Here is an 8,245-nt window from a genome sequence, read left to right on the forward strand (position 1 = left end):
ATCTATACGACTTTGAAGAGAACTTCAGATAGTACAAATGTGTCGCTATTGCATCATCATCGTACCCTTAAACTCGGCAGAGAGCACCCTGTTGAGTATTATTGCTATATTAAACACTCTCCAATGGCCGCATGAAAAACAAAAAATGAAAAAAACAAAACTTGTAAGCAAATCATTCATTTTCAAGGCAAAGCAGGAGTAGCGAGGGATTTCTGCCAACTGAAAAAGACACAGCTGTAGATCCTCATCCTGATTCATGTGGTGCAGGCTGGTGTTTTGTTTGTTTGGACTTGGACTGGCATAGATAATCAGCCATCATTTTAAGAGATGGACATCTTCCAGAATACAATGGAAATTTGAATGAGGTGAGGAGGTCACTGAAGGAGAACACTGAGCCGTGGCATTTTTCCATGTTCGGGTCAGTTTACCCACGACCATCACAAATCTTTAAAGCTGAAATAACTGATTTTTTTAATTACGACATCATTATGATATCCATGACAAGGCTCTAAAACAGACACATTTGCCACAGCTGAGGCCCCTTTCTATACTTTCCTATTGAGAAGTGCTTAAAGTATCAATCGGCTTGTCAGGTGGGACCTGTTCTGGTTGACAGGGCCAATAAAATCTGTTCAGAAACAGACCTGCTACACTTCAAACCGGATTAATTAACCACAGACTCTCCAGTTGCAGTCTCAACTAAAACAGATGCAGAGCAATTAGCTAGTGCGACACAGAAAATAATCTTTGGACAACCTGGGTGAAATACACAGTGTTAGTTACTATAAACATGCGGTCACGTCAACATATGTGCATCCCATGCTATTTTACTGTCAGAGTTAAATTATTATTTGCAATTAATATACTCAAGTTCATGTTACCTGATTGGTCAATAGTGTTGTCATTCTACTAGCCATAAGATGCTCCGTGGCTATTTTTTGCACATATCATGGCAAAGTGTTTGCATATTGTACTGTGAGATTTACATAGTTGCCCTATAGTGATCATAGACTTCAGTTCATAATAAAACTTTTTATATACAACTGTATCATTTTTTTTTCAAAGGTATGGTGCCTGTGGAGTCCAGAGGAAACATTGGAGAGGGTTGTGAGAGTGGGGATAGAGATTGTCTCGGGTCTCACTTCGTCAGCAGTTGATTGATAAGAGGTTTTGTTTTCATGACGCCATCCAGACCACCCAACTCCCCCTCTCCCTTTTTCAATCCCCAGTCCCTGAAGCAAAACTAATCCCAACTAAACTCCCAGGATTCCTCCCCACTCCCGTCCCACTCCTCTTTCTCCCTTTCCCCAATGTTCTGTCATTCCTGAAGTGGCACTAATCCCCTCCCCCTTCTCTCTGTTTCATCTCCTCTTTCCTCCCTTTCGTGTTTTTATGATCTGTCGTTACCGGAGCAAAACTAATCTTCCCCTCCTTCCCATGGTAGCTCCAGTCCTCCTCGTCCCTCCCGGTTGCCTCTCAGCTCCCCTCCCTCGCTCGCCCCTCTTCCTCTGACACCCTACTGTTATTCACCTCAGACCATAACTGTGTTTACCTCTCTCTCTCCGCTCCCTCCCACCACGATATGTCTCTCCTGCTCTGTACAGGTGAAGCCGTATTGACTGACAAGCCTTTGGAAAAGGCTCAGGTGGAATCCGACGTACAGTATGTGATGTTCCTCTCCAAAACATCTTACACAAATAGACTTCATCTGACACTTTGTATCCAAGAGCTGTACTAGAGGGAAGAAGATGTACCGTGTAATAGTGTTCTTCCACCTTTCAAACAGAAGACTGTGCCAGTGTTGCAAGAATAAAAGCAAAGGAAAAGAGTTTTGCTAGACATACCTACAGGCTGTTTGGACTCAATGACTGCTGGCATAAATACACACACACACACACATTCACACACATGTGCTTTGTATTGCGTGAGGCCCCACAGTTTCAGCTGTATCTCGAAGTCCGTGGAAAGTGAGTGGACATAGAGAGAGCATGGACTGTCAGCTCATTCTTCACAGCCCTGCCGCAAATGCGTATATCTGCTGTAGCCACATAATTACAGTGTTATCTAAGCCTTTCTCAGGTCCTCAGCCACTGACAGCATATGAAAAGACCCCAATTAAGCAATTATCTTTAAAGGTAGAGCCTAATTTAGTCATTTGAGCACCAAAGAAGCCCTGAGAAGGAGGCCACACTAGCTGACAGCTAATTGAGAAAGTGGAGCTATAAAGCATTAAGGCTCGGATAAAAATGGAGAGGGCTTGTCATCATGTAACACTCTGAAAAATTGAGGCTAAAACTTAATAGTACCACTGAAATGTCAGCGTCTTGTCAGAACAGATTTCAGATTTTGTATGCACGCTGCGGGCATTCATGTTTCTTTGTCGCACACGTTCGCCGCTCCCTATGTGTTTTTATTTTTTGTCACACGTCTTAGCCACGGAGTTAAGAATTAGCTGTGGAATACAAATTTCTTTTAATTCTTTGATATGTCACCAAATCTGGGCAATTGCCTGTCCACCTCTGCTCCCTTATGGGTAATGACTCAATAAAATGCCTTTTCTGTAACATGTCACTTTCGTAGCTCTGCTGTTGAACAGTACATGCTGCTGTCATTTTTTTTTTTTTTTTTTTTTACAATTATCTCACTCTCTTTCACTCTCGTTTTCACTCTCCCTGATGTGAGAAGCTATTATCGACATTTTCATTCTCACTAATTGACCCTCCTCCCCTTCCGACTGTCCTCCAACTGTAAAGACCTATACAAATGCGCTGCACTACTCATACGCCTCTGCCTTTTCATGAATTAAAAGATAGGATCTCAGCAAATTTGTATGCTTTTTGTACCCATCTGCCAAACAGAGAACTCTCATATGCCCAGTAGTTTTGCTTTGATTTCTTACAGAGGTGATACTTTGCTCTCTGAGTCAATGATTTATGTTCTTTTGGTCAGGATATTCTGGCATTTGCTCCCCCACTAGAGCTCTATTGTCCACACTTGTGTGAAAGCTTTGCTAGAAGACAGCTGTGATCTGCTGTGCTACTTGCGCGGCTTTCTGTGTCTCTACAGTTTTATCTGTTCCAGTTATCTGTATTAAGGTGTTTGTCAGTATGTCTACACCGGAATACAGCAAAGTGATATGAACTATCACTATACTTGCTCTCCACTCAAGTGGAGAGTGGGAAGGAGGAAAAATTGACAATTGTTGCACACACTTCCTGCAATTTTCAGCCATTTTGATTCACTGCGTACTTAATGTATATAGGTGCAAAACTGACAAATACACCCATATTATGCTGTTTGACGAGGCTGTGCTGTACGTCTTTTCATTTCAACGACAGTCCTGTGGCTCATCCTGACAGTAATCAACACAATGATAGCCAGACATAATAATCACATCCATTCTAACATATTGTGATGCATTATTCATTTTTTCGGTGTGTCTGATTACCCACGACCATTTGACAACCATCACAGTCCAATGTGTTTGGATTGCAGGCAGCGAGGAGTGAAAAGGGGAAAATGGCTCATATATTGCCTATCTATCATGCAAAGAGGGTCTTTTGCAGCAGGAATGAAGTAAACAGATTCACCCACTGAGGGTATACAGCAGTTCATAAATACCAAGTTTTAGTTTAACTTGATGTCAGATGTGGGGGAGGACAAGCAGCCCCGCAAGTGGTCGATAAGTCAGACTGTGCACCATAATGCACCGAGATAAATCCAGGGTGCCAAAGCAATTCATAACATTTTAGCTGTATGCGCTCATTTAACCATTTCCATTGATTACTGTCATTTTGGAAGTGTGCTGCCGTCAAGGAGCTTAAGAGGAGAGGCTACTTAAGACACGACATGCTGATCAATAGAGCAGTCTCCAGGTCCAGACTGCACCTCACACATCAAGGCCATGTGGAAGTCCTCCTGAGCTCCACTCCAGCTGGATCAATACACCGTACATACACACAAACACACTCGCTCAGTCCATTTGCGCCCACCTTTTCATCAACAGGTGCAGTTTAATATGCCTCATTTATACGAGTTATTGAATCAGTCCAGATTGAGTCGCCTTGTTCTACATAAAGAGAACAGTCAGACACTTCGACCGCCACTCGGCAGTGCGAGAAATATACCAACATTTAAAAGACCCCTAAAGGATCTGCCAAGGTTGAAAATCAAGATAAAGTGCCTGGTCAATCCTAAAATTGATTTATAAGATACCTCTCACAAAGAGCTCGTTGAAAATACATGAGCCAGCGCCGCACTGTTTAAGGTTGATTTCATTTTGAGTCTTATTCCTTTCGAATAGAGTCTCAGGACGTAATCCAAAAATATGGTCAGATAATATTTCTGTCGGTCTTAGAGCTAACTCAGGAGAACGATGGAAAGGAAACTAAGACACCCTGAAACACTGTGTTGAGTGTTTACAGTATAATAAGGACAACCAGCTTGACCCCTGCTGCTCATATCGACAGAAATTACTGATTTCTCCGCTGTAGGACTCCACGAGTCACTGAGAGTCCCAACAACCCGGCTCATGAAAGAACTCTCACTGCCAATGTCAATGGTCTTTTCAATAAGCCAACTGGTAGAACAACTCTTAGACAAACATGCCATAAAGCCCAATGAGTCGAGTCTGCAGGTGAAATCAATACAGCTAATCTGGGAGGTGCCCTGGTCCAAATGTCTCAAATCGGTTTCGCCGGAGGTGCTAGAGTTGCTCCTCGGACCAGATCAATGTCTGACCAGCCGACTCCATTAGAGGACCTTTTTATCAACGGGAATGATGTGTGGAGGTGGATGAGCCAGAGCTGGCACTGGCTCAGGCTGTAACCTCTTCCAGGGGAATTGAGTTTCACCTTAATGTATCAACTGATTTGAGTGCTTGATTGAACTTCTACTTGTGCGCTGACTCCACCCAGACCAGACAGCTGCAGTATGTTAAAAACGCTGCGTATATCAGGCCTGGGTCAAATATTAGTTGCGGATAATTCCCAGCTTTGATAGAACTGGGACACATTATAGGTGAGCTTTACTGCATCAGGACATTTCAGATGAAAGCTAACCCACTGGTTTGTTGATATTGTTTACATTGTCAGTATTAGCCTTTAATTAAATACCTGATATATACCTGATATATTCTCTAACCACAAGTACATACAAAACAGCCAAAAAATTTTAGCTTTTGCAAATTAATTCATTTACAGATAGTAATCTGTTCTAGAGTTTCTCTGCCATTGAACAGCTGTTGTGGGTCACCCTGCCTTTAAAAGCTGCCAGCCCTAATTGAATATCATTAGCCGGAGTTTCAGTGGAGTTTCGGCATCACATGATGGTCTAAATACAGTTTAAGACATTTTTCTGTCTTGCCAAGAGCAGAATTGTGGGGAACATACTGAGTTTGAGTTTGAGTTTAATCATTCTGACTTACAATGCAATGATTGAATTATGCAGAATGTACAGTTTAAAATAAAAGACAATAAATGCACATATGATCAAAGAGGTACATAATTAAAAACCCAGTCCTATCATCAATGCATTATAAATTCTCAAAATCACTTATTATTATGAAGCCTGATGCTGCATGAGATGGTGCAGTGTCTCGGTCTATCTCAGTGCTTGTAATATTGCAGCATGAACATGAGGCAGTGTAAAGACATTGAATACTGATGAAAAATATCAGCTACTGGCAGCGCTTGAGAGCAAAAATACAGGTGTTTGGTACAACGAACTTCAGTTACAAATGCTATATTGCTTGAGTGGAAATAGAGAATAATAGCAAATCCAGCAAATCCAAGAGAATAATTAACATTAAAAAAAAAAAAAAAACTTTGCTTTGATGTCTGTTGTTGCTGGGTGATTATCTATTCCACTCCATTTTTCTTCATTGATGTTGATTGTTTATTGTTTATCTGGATCCCCGTTAGCTGTTGCAACGTAACAGCTACTCTTCCTGGGGTCCAAACGTGGTGTTAAACCTACTAGGTTAAATATGTTATCATTTTAAATCATATCTTGGAACATAGTGATTAATTAAATCCATCATAAATGACATTTCTTAGTGTTAAGATTTTGCAGCTGAAATCTTGGTGGCAGTTATTTGAGATATAGGTACTATAGACTGCAATTTGTTTTATTAGTGTATATGTGTGCAAGCCAGCAGCTCTAATAACTGCCTTATACCATATTCCATATTTTTTCATTGAATGTACATGTAAGTTTCCTAGTGCTACTTGTGACTGAGTCTTGTTATATTCATATAAGGATTTCACGATCTATTATGTGTGTGGATAACTATATATACTCCATTATATGAATACCATTTTAGAATAATTACATGTGTACTTTGAGAGAGGTATTACCAATATCCTCTTTGAGAAAGTTGGGCTGTAAGTCAGTTATGAATAATTTTGCAGAGGAGACAACAGACCCAATACATGATGAGTGCTGTTCACTTTTATTTGGCATTTCCTCTGTCTTTTTCGGGTGCAATGTTTTATCTCTCCTTAAAAGTTAATTGAAAAATGTATGACATGAAAACTTGAGACAAGATTGTTTTTTTTTTCTTCTGCTATTGAGTGCCATGCCTTTGCTATTAGACAGAATCAACCAGGAGCGCCGATGTGATATGTAACACCCGTCTTTGCTGAAATTGCCCTTCTGACCTGAGGGTCTCATGTTAAACTGATGTGTCTTGGGGCGTGCGCCAATCATTTCCAATTCCCACTTCACTGATGGTAATGTCAGTCTGTGGAAATCATGATAACTAAATTATACATTTTGCGAAATGTATTATTCAAAGATTAATTTATCACGGACAGTTTGTTGTTTCTCAGAATATTAACCTTAGAATGAGGTGTCATTTTTTGTATACTTTGATAGATTGGTCTCATAAATTATTTCGCGCTGATCTAAAATTCATTTTTAAAATGTGATTCTCTGGTCATCCTAATGGAGCAATCTTCAGGGTCTTTGTTCCATCAGCCTTCTTTCAAATGGCAGCTCTCTCCCTTCTCTCTCATCTCTCTCCCTCCATATCAAACTTGGCTTCCTTTTAGAAGGCGTCCTGCTGGGCCAGCGACACCCAGACATAAATACCTCCTCTTGCCAGAGCACTTCCCATCTCTCCGCCTGACCTTCTTTCTCTCCCCCTCTCTCTCTCTCTCGTGCAAATCTCTTTTTCTCCTCTGACTCTCTCTTTTTGTATTTCTCTTCCATTCTCATCTCTCTCTCTCTCTCTCTCTCTCTCTCTCTCTCTCTAGCTCTGTCCACTTTTTTCCCTGCTTGGTTACATCTCTTTGTGTCTCACTTCATTTTTTACTGTAGGAACCTCCCTCCCTTCTTTTCCCCTCTCGTCCTTAACTGAGCATGTCTTCACACCCTGTTTGCTTCCATCACACGTTCCTCTTACTGTTAATCATTTGACTTTAAATTATTCATATACCTACTTGAATTTTATCACACTTCAGAGCTTTTTTGGAAGTTCTGTAAAGTGAATAGATGTGCGGTGTGGATCCTCAACACCTGAGCAGTGACATTGTTGCAGAATCAAAGCATGCAGACAAAGATTTTTCCTTTTTTTTTTTTTTGATCATTTTGCAAAGCTGCTATGTAGCTCCACAGTAGCGGCTCTTAATCTTTTTGGTTCACAACCAACAGAACTAGAGGATGAGTCTCTTGCAGCCCTCTGAATTGGGCTTGCACTCACAAACTGGTGAACTGTGACAGTAAACAGTGAGTCCCTGATCACTGCTTCAAATCCCTCATCAAAATAAAAGTTTCAATTGCCAGATCAAGACGAGTGGTTGAACCAGTGTGTAAAAAGTATCAAAGTATTTGCGGCAGTCAGCAGAACATTAGCGTAGGCATGACGTCCATCTGGCACTGGCTGACAATTAAATTCTGATTTGAATTTCACAGTCTATGATCATAGAATAAAAACAATTTATTATTTTGGGCATCTCTCAGAGCCGACGCTCTTGCCATGAAAAACTTTTCATGTGCTACCAATGGCATTAGGTGAGAAGACATCTCAGTCATCAGGCACACATGAACATGTAATGATTGCTTTTGGATGAAACCTTAGATTTATTTACACATGGATAGGCCTGCTAAGTCAAGAAGCCATGTGTACAATCTGTTGAAAAACATTTTATTTTTAAATGGTTGTCCATTGGTGTGTGCTGTTACATTGCATTTCCTTGTTAGTCAGAAGTCTAAATGAAATAAAACGCCTCAGTTCAATCGGCGA

This window comes from Myripristis murdjan, chromosome 11 (genome assembly GCF_902150065.1).
Source record: "Myripristis murdjan chromosome 11, fMyrMur1.1, whole genome shotgun sequence".
Taxonomy (NCBI): domain Eukaryota; kingdom Metazoa; phylum Chordata; class Actinopteri; order Holocentriformes; family Holocentridae; genus Myripristis; species Myripristis murdjan.